Source organism: Pelobates fuscus, chromosome 1 (genome assembly GCF_036172605.1).
Source record: "Pelobates fuscus isolate aPelFus1 chromosome 1, aPelFus1.pri, whole genome shotgun sequence".
Classification (NCBI taxonomy): Eukaryota; Metazoa; Chordata; class Amphibia; order Anura; family Pelobatidae; genus Pelobates; species Pelobates fuscus.
The window spans coordinates 398468483-398482339 of record NC_086317.1 but is presented as its reverse complement, the minus strand read 5'-3'; the positions used below and the strand labels follow the sequence as shown (position 1 = coordinate 398482339).

At 41.9% G+C, this 13857-nt stretch overlaps 1 protein-coding gene across 1 annotated transcript in view; it reads right to left on the bottom strand.

Moving 5' to 3' along the window:
* Positions 1 to 13857, bottom strand: part of ARHGEF25 (Rho guanine nucleotide exchange factor 25) — a 323971-nt gene that overhangs the window by 259423 nt on the left and 50691 nt on the right. The window lies entirely within an intron of this gene.

The following is a 13857-nucleotide window of genomic DNA, read 5'->3' as shown; positions in this document are numbered from 1 at the left end:
CGTGTAGCGCATGCTGATGGGGCCCATCGGGTGGCCCACTCACTTAGGGCCACCCCATGGGCCCTGTATCTTCAGGGGCCCGGTCAGCGCTGCGGCCGTGCAATAGCGCGACCGGGCCCCTTAAAAAAAAATCCCAACCGCAAAGTACTGCTGGGAGGAAGTGGCCGTCACTTCCTCCCAGCTCCCTCCCCTCAGCACCGCGCGGGAGGCAAGAAGGACAGGCCTGCAGCCCGCAGGAGCCACGCCGACTCCCATCAGCCACAGCCTTCCACCTGCAAAAAAAGGTAAGAAAAATTTGCTGTATTTGTGTATGTATGTCTGTGTGTATGTCAGAATGTCTGTATGTATGTTAGAATGTCTGTGTGTATGTTAGAATGTCTGTGTGTATGTTAGAATGTCTGTGTGTATGTTAGAATGTCTGTATGTATGTTAGAATGTCTGTGTGTATGTTAGAATGTCTGTGTGTATGTTAGAATGTCTGTATGTATGTTAGAATGTCTGTGTGTATGTTAGAATGTCTGTGTGTATGTTAGAATGTCTGTGTGTATGTCAGAATGTCTGTGTGTATGTTAGAATGTCTGTGTGTATGTTAGAATGTCTGTGTGTATGTTAGAATGTCTGTATGTATGTTAGAATGTCTGTACGTATGTCAGAATGTCTGTGTGTATGTCAGTATGTCTGTACGTATGTCAGTATGTCTGTACGTATGTCAGTATGTATGTAAGAATGTCTGTATGTCAGTATGTCTGTGTGTATGTCAGAATGTCTGTGTGTATGTCAGAATGTCTGTGACTGTCTGTGTGTGTATGTCTATATGTATGTATGCCAGTATGAATTAATGTATGTCTGTGTGTACGTATGTGATGTCGGTGTATGTGTGTGTAAGTCCTCATGCATGTGTGTCTGTATGTATGTATGTTAGTATGTGTCTATCTGTCACTATGTATGCCTGTGTGTCTGTATATGTGTGTATGTCTCAGTATGTGTGTGTCAGTACGTATGCCTATATGCGTGTATTTCTGTTTCAGTATGTGTGTCTGTTAGTATGTATTTGTGTGTGTGTGTGTGTGTGTCTGTGTCCTTTTGTATCAGTGTGTGTTTTTGTGTCTGTGTGTATTCCTGTGGGCGGGATTTGGAGGCGGACCCTGTGGGCGGGATTGGAGGCGGGCCCCAGGGGGCCCAGACCCTGAGCTGAGTTAGGGGCCCCAAAATTTCTGGTGGCGGCCCTGCTATGGGCAGGCTACCTGTGACGTCATTACTCGCGGCCCTATTTCACGCGGACACTCTGTGTCAGTGTGTATCATGGTCTCTGTGGACAGGGAACAGTCTCTATTCTGCTCTGTGTCAGTGTGTATCAGGGGTTTTGAGGACAGGTGTCAATCCATATCTGCCAAGTGACCCTATGTAGGGGGAACAGTCCCTATTCTGCTCTGTGTCAGTGTGTATCAGGGGTTTTGAGGACAGGTGTCAATCCATATCTGCCAAGTGACCCTATGTAGGGGGAACAGTCCCTATTCTGCTCTGTGTCAGTGTGTATCAGGGGTTTTGAGGACAGGTGTCAATCCATATCTGCCAAGTGACCCTATGTAGGGGGAACAGTCTCTATTCTGCTCTGTGTCAGTGTGTATCAGGGATCATTAGGATAGGTGTCAATCCATATCTGCCAAGTGACCCTATGTAGGGGGAACAGTCCCTATTCTGCTCTGTGTCAGTGTGTATCATGGTCTCTGTGGACGGTGAACAGTCTCTATTCTGCTCTGTGTCAGTGTGTATCATGGACTCTGTGGACAGGGAACAGTCCCTATTCTGCTCTGTGTCAGTGTGTATCAGGGGTTTTGAGGACAGGTGTCAATCCATATCTGCCAAGTGACCCTATGTAGGAGGAACAGTCCCTATTCTGCTCTGTGTCAGTGTGTATCAGGGGCTTTGAGGACAGGTGTCAATCCATACCTGCCAAGTGACCCTATGTAGGGGGGACAGTCTCTATTCTGCTCTGTGTCAGTGTGTATCATGGTCTCTGTGGACGGTGAACAGTCTCTATTCTGCTCTGTGTCAGTGTGTATCATGGTCTCTGTGGACAGGGAACAGTCTCTATTCTGCTCTGTGTCAGTGTGTATCAGGGGTTTTGAGGACAGGTGTCAATCCATATCTGCCAAGTGACCCTATGTAGGGGGAACAGTCCCTATTCTGCTCTGTGTCAGTGTGTATCAGGGGTTTTGAGGACAGGTGTCAATCCATATCTGCCAAGTGACCCTATGTAGGGGGAACAGTCCCTATTCTGCTCTGTGTCAGTGTGTATCAGGGGTTTTGAGGACAGGTGTCAATCCATATCTGCCAAGTGACCCTATGTAGGGGGAACAGTCTCTATTCTGCTCTGTGTCAGTGTGTATCAGGGCTGGGCTTTGAGGACAGGTGTCAATGTTAGGTGATTTCTGCCCTTTATGGATTAAAAGCAGACTCTGCATCAACTGTGCAATTTTCCATGGGAGTTTTGCCATGGATCTCCCTCTGGCATGCCACAGTCCATGTGTTAGTCCCCTTGAAACAACTTTTCCATCACTATTGTGGCCAGAAAGAGTCCCTGTTGTTTTTAAAATTTGCCTGCCCATTGAAGTCAATGGCGGTTCGCGCGGTTCGCGAACATTTGCGGAAGTTCGCGTTCGCCGTTCGCGAACCGAAAATTTCGGGTTCACGACAACACTAATAGGAAATATCAAGTAGGAGTGAAGCAGAGCTGGAGGAGAGAGCAAAGCCCTATCACATAGGAGAGAGCAAGAGACAGGTATGTAAGGGAGAGATTACTCTGGGAGGCCATACGCTTTCCTGAAGAGATGGGTTTTAAGGCCCTTCTTAAATGATTAAAGACTAGGGGAGAGTCTGATGGCAGTAGGCAAGTTATTCCAAAGGAGAGGAGCCGCCCGTGAGAGGTCCTGCAAGCGCGAGTTGGCCGTACGGGTGCGAGCAGCGGTCAGGAGGTGGTCGCGGGCAGAGCGGAGGGTACGAGGAGGGGCATACCTCTGGATCAGTGAAGAGATATAAGAGGGGCTGGAATTGTTCAGTGCTTTAAATGTATGGGTTAGCACTTTGAATTGACTCCTATAGGATACAGGGAGCCAATGTAAGGACTGGCAGAGGGGCAAGGTGTGAGAGGACCGACTGGATAGGAAAATCAGTCTAGCTGCAGCATTCAGCTGAGAGAAGTGCATGTTAGAAAAGGCAATATAATAACTGAATCTCTAATGATAACAGGCAGTTGTCCTTGTCTTCCATTTGGTGGCGGTCTGGAGAAACTGTTGAGAGCCAATGGGCATGTCAAGATCTTGGGACATTAGTGAAATGAGCCTTTGTTTGCCATGCTGCTATAGGATTATGTTGTTAAACAAGTTATGATGTCTCATTGGGTCAGGGGGTAGACAAGTTTAAGCATGAAAAGTCCAACCGATGAGGTGTTGGGATTTACAGGTATTTGGAGTTGAGTTAAATTCTATTGATGAAGTCAACATCCCAACAATTTAAAATAGTTCTTGAGCCACCACTGCAACCCGGCAGTGGGCCGATCAGTTGTCTGTCCAAATTCCATATCACTGAAGAGCCGTGAGTAAAACCGAGAAAATTATGGCAAAATAGGTTCAGATGTTCAAGATTTGGGGATCTTCCCATGGTACCAAAACAACTGATGATTAATGGGGAAAAAGATCATTGATGGCTAGGGAGAAACCACTATAATAATATATACCAGTATTATAAATACATAATATTGTAATAATTTGAGTTAAAAAAAATAAAAATCTGTCATATTACATCCCTCTTTATTTTTGGGCCAACTGTTTCAAATATTTTGTGTTCCAAAAGTTTTGGGCTCTAATCTCAATATTTTGTACACAATGTAGCCTGTCTTGTTTATCAGCTGAAATGTCCATACTTGTACATATGCCCAGAACATGGAAATTAGTCATCATGTTGATTTTCTACCAGTGAAATCATGTGACAGGTATGGTTCGTTGTCTTTAATTAATCTAAAATTAAATGCTAAAACTTTTGTTTTGTTTTGTATAATTAATAAAAGTCTGGTTATTATGCCTATGCACATTCCAAAGTGAAATGGATATTAATCTGTAAATATACTTATTTTAATTTTTATTTTTTTGTACATGTATTTTTTAACTGAAATTCTTATTCTTATACAATGCATAACAGAACTTCGATAAATTATTATATGCATAATCTGTTAAGCATACTGTAGAGGGATGTAAAAACAGAAGGTAAAAAGTATTTGTGACTGTGTGTTTGTTTATTTTTGTGGCCTCTTACAATTGCTTAATGTTTTTAAGACCTTAGGGATAAAGATAACAAACTGGAGATTACAGACACTGCTTTGATATGGAATGCCTGATTCAATTAGTGATAACATTTTTAAAAGAACTACTAATTCTCAAAGCATTTGCAAATACAAAATGTATATTCCTAACACTTATGTGCTCTGATAAATGTTTGGGTCATTGGCCCACGATTGTAGGGAAGTAAAATGCTCAGGTCTTGCCTCCTTGGCTGAGGTCATCGATGATCTCAGCCAATCCAAGGCATGCATATAGGAAAGAATTTTCAGGCAAGTGTGCACTGGCTACGCCAATCAGATGGTTTTTATGAGGCCATCTGATAGAAATAGCCACGTATTATTCACCAATTTCAGTGGAGCCGCCTCTAGTAGTTGCCAGAGTGACAGACACTTGAGGTATTTATAACTTGCAGTGAAAATATTGCCATTTATGCAGAATGACAATGTTTTCATGGCAGTGTTACAATGAGGGGGACATGGCACCCAAGCCACTTTATTGAGATGAAGTGGTCTGGATGCCAATAGAGCACCTTTAGTACTTAAATCAAGATTTGATTCAGGTATATTTCTTAATGTTTTAGAAACACAATTCTCACAATGCTTTGCCATCACCGTTTTATAATAAGTGGAAAGCTGGCTGTTGGGTAGCTGTGGTCTAGATTGTAATACTGGTTGTGGGTGTCATTGGACTTTTACGAGCGCAACATAATGTTTGTTTACATAACTGCGTGTAACCATATGTTGGTGAGCAAGAAAGAGTTGAATAAAAGTAAGACATGGACTGAATAGCACAGTTCCCTACATTTAAAAACAGAATTCCAGGTACACTTTGGGAGAGATTTATCAAAATGTTGCTGGCACTTTTACATCTAGTTTTCAGCAAATATTTTTATCACCTGTAAATCTGTCAGATTTTTTTCATCTGTTGCATCTTTTACACCCTGTCCATTTTCAATTTACATAACTTTTTTCATGACACAATGGATTGCTTGAATATAGAAGTAGTGTTTGTATAGTTTAGGTGTGTGTGAATGCAGTGGTGTGCTTGTGAGTAGTGTTGCAGTTTGAATATAGGGTTTTTTGTGTATTGTTGGTGTCTGAATGCATGGGTGTATTTGTGTGTAGTGTTGGTGCCTGAATGCAGAGGTGTATTTGTGTGTAGTGTTGCTGTCTGAATGCATGGGTGTATTTGTGTATAGTGTTGGCGTCTGAATGCAGAGGTTAATTTGTGTGTAGTGTTGGTGTCTGAATACAGCTGTGTATTTGTGTGTAGCATTGGTGTTTGAATGCAGAGGTGTATTTGTGTATAGTGTTGGTGTCTGAATGCAGAGGTGTGTTTGTGTGTATTTCTGGTGTTTGAATGCAGCTGTGTATTTGTGTGTAGCATTGGTGTCTGAATGCAGAGGTGTATTTGTGTGTAGTGTTGGTGTCTGAGTACAACTGTGTATTTGTGAGTAGCATTGGTGTTTGAATGCAGAGGTGTATTTGTGTGTAGTGTTGGTGCCTGAATGCAGAGGTGTATTTGTGTGTAGTGTTGGTGTCTGAATACAGATGTGTATTTGTGTGTAGTGTTGGTGTCTGAGTACAGCTGTGTATCTGTGTGTAGCATTGGTGTTTGAATGCAGAGGTGTATTTGTGTGTAGTGTTGGTCCCTGAATACAGAGGTGTATTTGTGTGTAGTGTTGGTGTCTGAGTACAGCTGTGTATCTGTGTGTAGCATTGGTGTTTGAATGCAGAGGTGTATTTGTGTGTAGTGTTGGTGCCTGAATGCAGAGGTGTATTTGTGTGTAGTGTTGATGTCTGAATGCAGAGGTGTATTTGTGTGTAGTGTTGGTGTCTGACTGCAGATGTGTATTTGTGTGTAGTGTTGGTGTCTGAATACAGAGGTGTATTTGTGTGTAGTGTTGGTGTCTGAGTACAGCTGTGTATCTGTGTGTAGCATTGGTGTTTGAATGCAGAGGTGTATTTGTGTGTAGTGTTGGTGCCTGAATGCAGAGGTGTATTTGTGTGTAGTGTTGATGTCTGAATGCAGAGGTGTATTTGTGTGTAGTGTTGGTGTCTGACTGCAGATGTGTATTTGTGTGTAGTGTTGGTGTCTGAATGCAGAGGTGTATTTGTGTGTAGTGTTGGTGTCTGAATGCATGGGTGTATTTGTGTGTAGTGTTGGTGTCTGACTGCAGATGTGTATTTGTGTGTAGTGTTGGTGTCTGAATGCAGAGGTGTATTTGTGTGTAGTGTTGGTGTCTGAATGCATGGGTGTATTTGTGTGTAGTGTTGGTGTTTGAATGCAGAGCTGTATTTGTGTATAAGGTCTGTGCGTTTGAATGTAGATGTGTTTTGATGTTGTTGCCATATGTGGAGAGTAGAAAGACCACCTGTGGGAGGACTCTTTGGCTCTCCCTTATCTATCCCTTCGGCATAGAGTCTATGTTGAAGATTTAACTAACAGGCATATGAAATGCCTTTTTTTTTTCAAGTCGCTTTTTCTTCCAATGTATATATTTGATAGCAAATCTGCTAGAACAATGTATAGATTAATCGTTATGCTCTTTCAAAACCGCATACGTTTTAGGTACCCTTTAAAATATATATACACACAGATAGTAATATATTTGTAAACATGAAAAATATAGTTTAAAAGTAACATGTAGTTCCTATTTGTATACATGTTTTCCATTATTAGAACACAATTCCTTGTGACTGAGTGTGCATCATTAAATATTGACTACTATTAAGACTTATTCAATACTTGTGTGCAAAACAATAGATGTAACTGATGTAAACAAATTATATTTACTGCAACATCCCATACAGGTATTGATTGAACATATAAACTGGTGGGATTGATAAGATCTCCACGGACCTGATCAGGATTTTGCCGAAAGGACGTTTATTGTATACCTTCTGAGCAATGAAACTTCCAATTGCTGCAAAGTGGTACTATGAGTAAAAAAAATTAAGTGGTTGGCTGACATTGGATAGGACTAAAAAGGCTAATGGGATAGAGGGATTGTCAGACCCAAAAGGAGGAAATATAAATATATATATATAGCGTCCAAGTAGAGAGCACTCTGGAGTCTTAATATTATATCAAAATAAATACTGCTTTATTGTGCAGAATACAAAAATGTCGACGTTTCAGTCACAGGTAGACTTTTCTCAAGACAATTCATGCAATGAATAAACCGTGATTATATATGTTACAACAGAATTCCTATTGGAAGGTGAAAGATTGAAAACAAGGGCAGGTGACGTCATAATTGACGTATTTAGACAGAATATTAGCCAGGTGATGCTTGACTCAATCAATGCTTGACTCAGAAGGCTATTTACAAAATTATAACATTAAGAAATGAAAGCTAATAATAATAATAATACATAAACCTAAAAAATACGTAAACCAAAAAAATACTCACTATATCCCTTAGTCCTGTTAACTAACAACAAATCTTGATTTTTCTGTCTTACACTTTCCTAATGCCTATCGGCAGAATATGTGTATAAAGACAAAATCAGTATGTCCTATTTGTACCACAACATCTCCTAACAATGTATACCTTATTAATACAATATTAATTACAAAGATCATCATAATAAGAACACAATGTCATGATATCCCACAGATACTTCATATGCAACACTGTTATCTTCTATTCAAAAAGCAATACAGGGCATTTTTCTCATTTAACCCATTAGGTGATAGTGCCCCTAAAGTATGGATCCAATATGCTTCACGTTTAAGTAAAGCCAAGTTTCTATCCCCTCCTCTCCGGGAGATGGGTACATGGTCTATACCAATAAAGCGTACAGTTGCCAAATTATGTCTTGCCTCGAGGAAATGTCGTGACACGGGAGTCGTCGCTATTCCACTGTTGAGTGCTGTGCGGATAGTCGATCGATGTCCACGCATTCTCTCCCTCAGGTCATTAGACGTTTTTCCCACGTATATCAGCCCACATGGGCATATCATTTTGTATACTATGTGGGTAGTTTGGCATGTAATGTGATATTTAATTTTGTACACTTTTTTTTTTTTTTTATTCTTTATTTTTCGTGTGCAATGAAAAGTACATGTGCAGGGCCACAATAGCCTCCAAACGATAAACATTATCATAAACAGTTAGCAAGATTTTAGGCACAAATTTTTCTAATTATATACGGTCTCAATGTTATAACGAGTGGATTGAGGTGTAGAACTATTAGGGTTATAGACACCCTTCTATATAGGTCGCCCTGAGTACTGCGGGGTCGTTGGTGGAGGGGGGATGGGTAGTGGCGGCTATGTCTGAGAGCTATTCTGTTCCCCTGTCGCGTCTCACTTGCCGTGGGTAAGCTATGTGTTTCCTGGCCTCGGTGTGAGTGGTTGGGGCTTGTGGTGACAGTTGCGGATTCACTTTGTGTTGCCCCCTATCAAGTCTGGGTCCCGTCTCATGTCTCATCTGATCGTGGTCATTAAAGTACTCCAGCGTGCGCGATATTCTGGGAGTCATAGAGTGTTATGTAGTCCTAGGGGTGGTTGCGTGTTACGCTGGTCTAGTTACTACTATTAAAGGTTGGGTCTAGTTGTGTGAAAGTCGCTGTGTTGCGTCTGGGTTAAACTGTGCCCATGGGGCCAGAGGCTAGAAGTGTGTGCGCTGCAGTCATTTCCCTTTAACCCCAGGGAGGGGGGGGGGGAGGTGGTGTCACCGTGGCAGTGATTGTCAGCTCCCTTGGGCCTTTTGCCCGTAACAATAATCGTTGGAATATGACAGACTGTAAAGTTATGAAACATAAAACATTGAAACTTTTTAAACTTAAGGCCTATAAGGCTGTATGCAGATAGAGTTCGTTCAGGTTTTAGTGCCCCGGCTTGGTCCAGGTGTCATGTGAAGATCTGCGCCTGTCGTCCCTGGTTGGGGTGCCAGCCTCGTTGTTGGGATCTGTGCAGGGTTCAGGAGTCCCAGGGCGGCCATCAACGCTGGTCCCTCCGTGTGGTCAGTAGCTTTGTAGTGTTTGTCGTCTTTGGTGATCCAGAGTGTCCCTGGTGTCGACCACCTGTAGGCTATTCCTGCTGCTTGGAGTTGTTTGGTGATTGGGTGCATGCTCTTGCGCCACATCAGTGTGGCTCTGCTGAGATCCTGAAAGAAGGATAGTTTGCTGTCCTCAAACTCAAATGGGGTGTTGCCTTGCATAGCTGCCATTAGTCCAAGTTTGTCAGACATAGATTGGCATCTTAGTATTATGTCTCGTGGAGCTGTGGTGGGTGCCTGTGAGGATTTGGCTATCCTGTAGACCCCGTCGAAGTGAAAGGTTTTAGCATGCTTGGTTGGGAGGAGTGTGGCCGCAAGGCGCCTGGTATAGTGCGGTAGCTCCTCCAGCAGCACCGTCTCAGGTACTCCCCTGATCTTGATGTTTTTGCGGCGCCCTCTGTCGTCTAGTAGATTGACTTGTCTGGACATTGCCGCTTGTGTGGATTGTAGGTTGTGCAGCTTCTCCCCCATTATTTTATAGTTCTCCTTCAGTCCCTTGACCTCCTCCTCGATTGCCTGGGTGCGTGAGGACACTGCGTGTACATCTAGCTTTAGGACTGCCAGATCTGCTTCCCACATGTGTCTCAAATTCTGTTGCAGGCCTGTCAGCATTGCCTGTATATCTTGTTTTGAGGCCGGTGCAGTGGCTTCTGACCTCTCTGCTTGTGTGGGATGATGGGGACTGGGGTGTGGGCTTTCCTGCGGTTCCCCCTCTTCTGAGGGTGGCGAGGATTCTTCGTGGGAGGTCTTCCCTGCGCTTGGGGCCAGCAGCATTTGGCCTATATCACGCTGTGGTTTTGGGGTGCTTTGGGGTGGTTTTTGGGACCTGCGCCCCATCTCACCTGAGTTCTGTGCGCTGGGGTACCAGTCCTCCAGGTCTGTGAGGTTCCAGGGCCAGTGTTCCCCTGCTGTGGTCTGAGGCCTCACTCCCGCCCGGTAGGCCTTGCCGCCGCGGCGTTTATTTTTGGAGCCGGGCGTCTGAAAGAATGGCATCAGCGGTTACAGTGGGGTCTGCTGGGCTCCGTGGCGGTATTTGTGGCACGGGGTAGCCCGGGATGCCTTGGATTTGTGCGGATTGCAGTGCTTTCAGCCGGAGCTCCGCGGCCGCACGTCTGCTCCGGTCCGGTGTCAGGCTCCGCCCCCCCAATTTTGTACACTTTTCCAGATCTAGGATGGTTAAATGTCTTTCCTGGTGTCATAAAATTACATGCTAGGCAGTTTAAGCAACGGAAACATCCAACATTGGAGGCCATCCTGGAAGGTTGTGCAAAAGTCCACTAATCAGTGTGTACCAATAAGTCCTTCAGGCTTTTCCCCTTCCTATAGCTTATAAGAGGTGGCTTCTGAAACACTGTAGGTAAAGATGAGTCTTTGCTGATAGTTCTCCAATTATCCAAAATATTTTGGCGTAATTTATTAGAATTAGGATGGAAGGATTGAGGGAAAACAAATCGATCCCCCATGTTGAGATTAATCCTTTGCGCTGAAATTGATTGCAAAGCCTTAACATATGCTGTATCCAAAATCTGTTCTGAGTAACCCCGAGCTTTAAATTTCTGGTGCATCTCCTGGAGTTGATTTTCTGCAACGTCTGGGTTAGAGTTATTGCGTAACACTCTAATGAATTGTGAAATCGGAAGAGATTTTTTTCAATCTATCTGGATGGAAACTTGAAGCATGAAGTAATGTATTGCGATCTGTTTCCTTAGAATATAACGTGTATCCAAATTCATTATTATGTATAAAAATCTGGAGATCAAGGAAATTTATCTTTGAGACACTGGTCTGCCAAGCGTAATGGATCGAAGATGGTAAGTTGTTTAATTCTTGCATCATTAATTCAAACTCATCTATAGTGCCAATCCATAGCAATAGAATATCGTCGATAAATCTCATGAACTGTAAAATTTTTGTGGCATATTTCTCAAGAATGTAACGCTTCTCATAAATGTACATAAAGGAATTGGCGTACATAGGAGCCATCGGCGCTCCCATAGACGTTCCAGTTAGTTGTGTATAATATGTAGATTCAAATCTGAAGTAATTTAAAGTCAGGCATGCTTGTAACAAATCCAAAATATAATCAATTGGAGGTCTTGCAATTGAAGCCGCCTCCCTTAATACTTCTCCCATTGCTTCCAAGCCTTCTTGATGGGGGATTGAAGTATACAAACTGCAAACATCAATAGTTGCCAGAAGTAATCCACTTGATGGAACAGCTAATCCTTTCAAAATTTCAATCACCTCGTTACTATCTTTGATGCATGTGTTCAATGACATCACGGGTCCTTTGAACAATTTGTCCAACCATCTCCCTATTGGTTCCAACAGACCCCCAATCGCCGATACAATCGGGCGGCCTGGTGGGTGAACAGAGTCTTTGTGCACTTTAGGGAGGGTGTACAATATGTCCAGATTTTTATACATAATAATGAATTTGGATACACGTTATATTCTAAGGAAACAGATCTCAATACATTACTTCATGCTTCAAGTTTCCATCCAGATAGATTGAAAAAATCTCTTCCGATTTCACAATTCATTAGAGTGTTACGCAATAACTCTAACCCAGACGTTGCAGAAAATCAACTCCAGGAGATGCACCAGAAATTTAAAGCTCGGGGTTACTCAGAACAGATTTTGGATTCAGCATATGTTAAGGCTTTGCAATCAATTTCAGAGCAAAGGATTCATCTCAACATGGGGGATCGATTTGTTTTCCCTCAATCTTTCCATCCTAATTCTAATAAATTACGCCAAAATATTTTGGATAATTGGAGAACTATCAGCAAAGACTCATCTTTACCTACAGTGTTTCAGAAGCCACCTCTTATAAGCTATAGGAAGGGGAAAAGCCTGAAGGACTTATTGGTACACACTGATCAGTAGACTTTTGCACAACCTTCCAGGATGGCCTCCAATGTTGGATGTTTCCGTTGCTTAAACTGCCTAGCATGTAATTTTATGACACCAGGAAAAACATTTAACCATCCTAGATCTGGAAAAGTGTACAAAATTAAATATCACATTACATGCCAAACTACCCACGTAGTATACAAAATTATATGTCCATGTGGGCTGATATACGTGGGAAAAATGTCTAATGACCTGAGGGAGAGAATGCGTGGACATCGATCGACTATCCGCACAGCACTCAACAGTGGAATAGCGACGACTCCCGTGTCACGACATTTCCTTGAGGCAAGACATAATTTGGCAACTGTACGCTTTATTGGTATAGACCATGTACCCATCTCCCGGAGAGGAGGGGATAGAAACTTGGCTTTACTTAAACATGAAGCATATTGGATCCATACTTTAGGGGCACTATCACCTAATGGGTTAAATGAGAAAATGCCCTGTATTGCTTTTTGAATAGAAGATAACAGTGTTGCATATGAAGTATCTGTGGGATATCATGACATTGTGTTCTTATTATGATGATCTTTGTAACTAATATTGTATTAATAAGGTATACATTGTTAGGAGATGTTGTGGTACTAATAGGACATACTGATTTTGTCTTTATACACATATTCTGCCGATAGGCATTAGGAAAGTGTAAGACAGAAAAATCAAGATTTGTTGTTAGTTAACAGGATTATAGGATAATGATTTTGACCCTATATTTATATTCTGCTGATAGACATTAGGAAATTGCAAGACAAAAAAATCAAGACTTGTTGTTAGTTAACAGGACTATAGGATATAGTGAGTATTTTTTAGGTTTACGTATTTTTAAGGTTAATGTATTATTATTATTATTATTATTAGCTTTCATTTCTTAACCCCTTAACACCGCAGCCAAATGTACAAGTTGTGAACGAAACAAAATGTAAACAAAAACTGGCATTTGCGCTATATGTCTGTCCAACCGTAATTCACCTCTTTCAAATTAAATGCACCCCCCCTTATTATATATCATTTTATTCAGGGGAAACAGGGCTTTCATTTAATATCAAATATTTAGCTATGAAACATAATTTAATATGAAAAAAATGGGAGAAAATAAGATTTTTTTTGATTTTTTTCGTTCTACATGACATTTTAACTGTCAATGTCATAATACTGTTTGCTTTTACTGCAATAAAATACACATATTTGTATTCAGCAAAGTCTCACGTGTAAAACAGTACCCCCTATGTACAGGTTTTATGGTGTTTTGGGAAGTTACAGGGTCAAATATAGCGCGTTACATTTGAAATTAAAATTCGCCAGATTGGTTACGTTGCCTTTGAGACTGTATAGTAGCCCAGGAAATAAATTTACACCCATAATGGCATACCATTTGCAATAGTAGACGACCCAAGGTATTGCAAATGGGGTATGTCCAGTCTTTTTTAGTAGCCATTTGGTCACAAACACTGGCCAAAGTTAGCGTTAGTATTTGTTTGTGTGTAAAAAATGCAAAAAACGCCAATTTTGGCCAGTGTTTGTGACTAAGTGGCTACTAAAAAAGACTGGACATACCCCATTTGCAATACCTTTGGTTGTTTACTATTGCAAATAGTA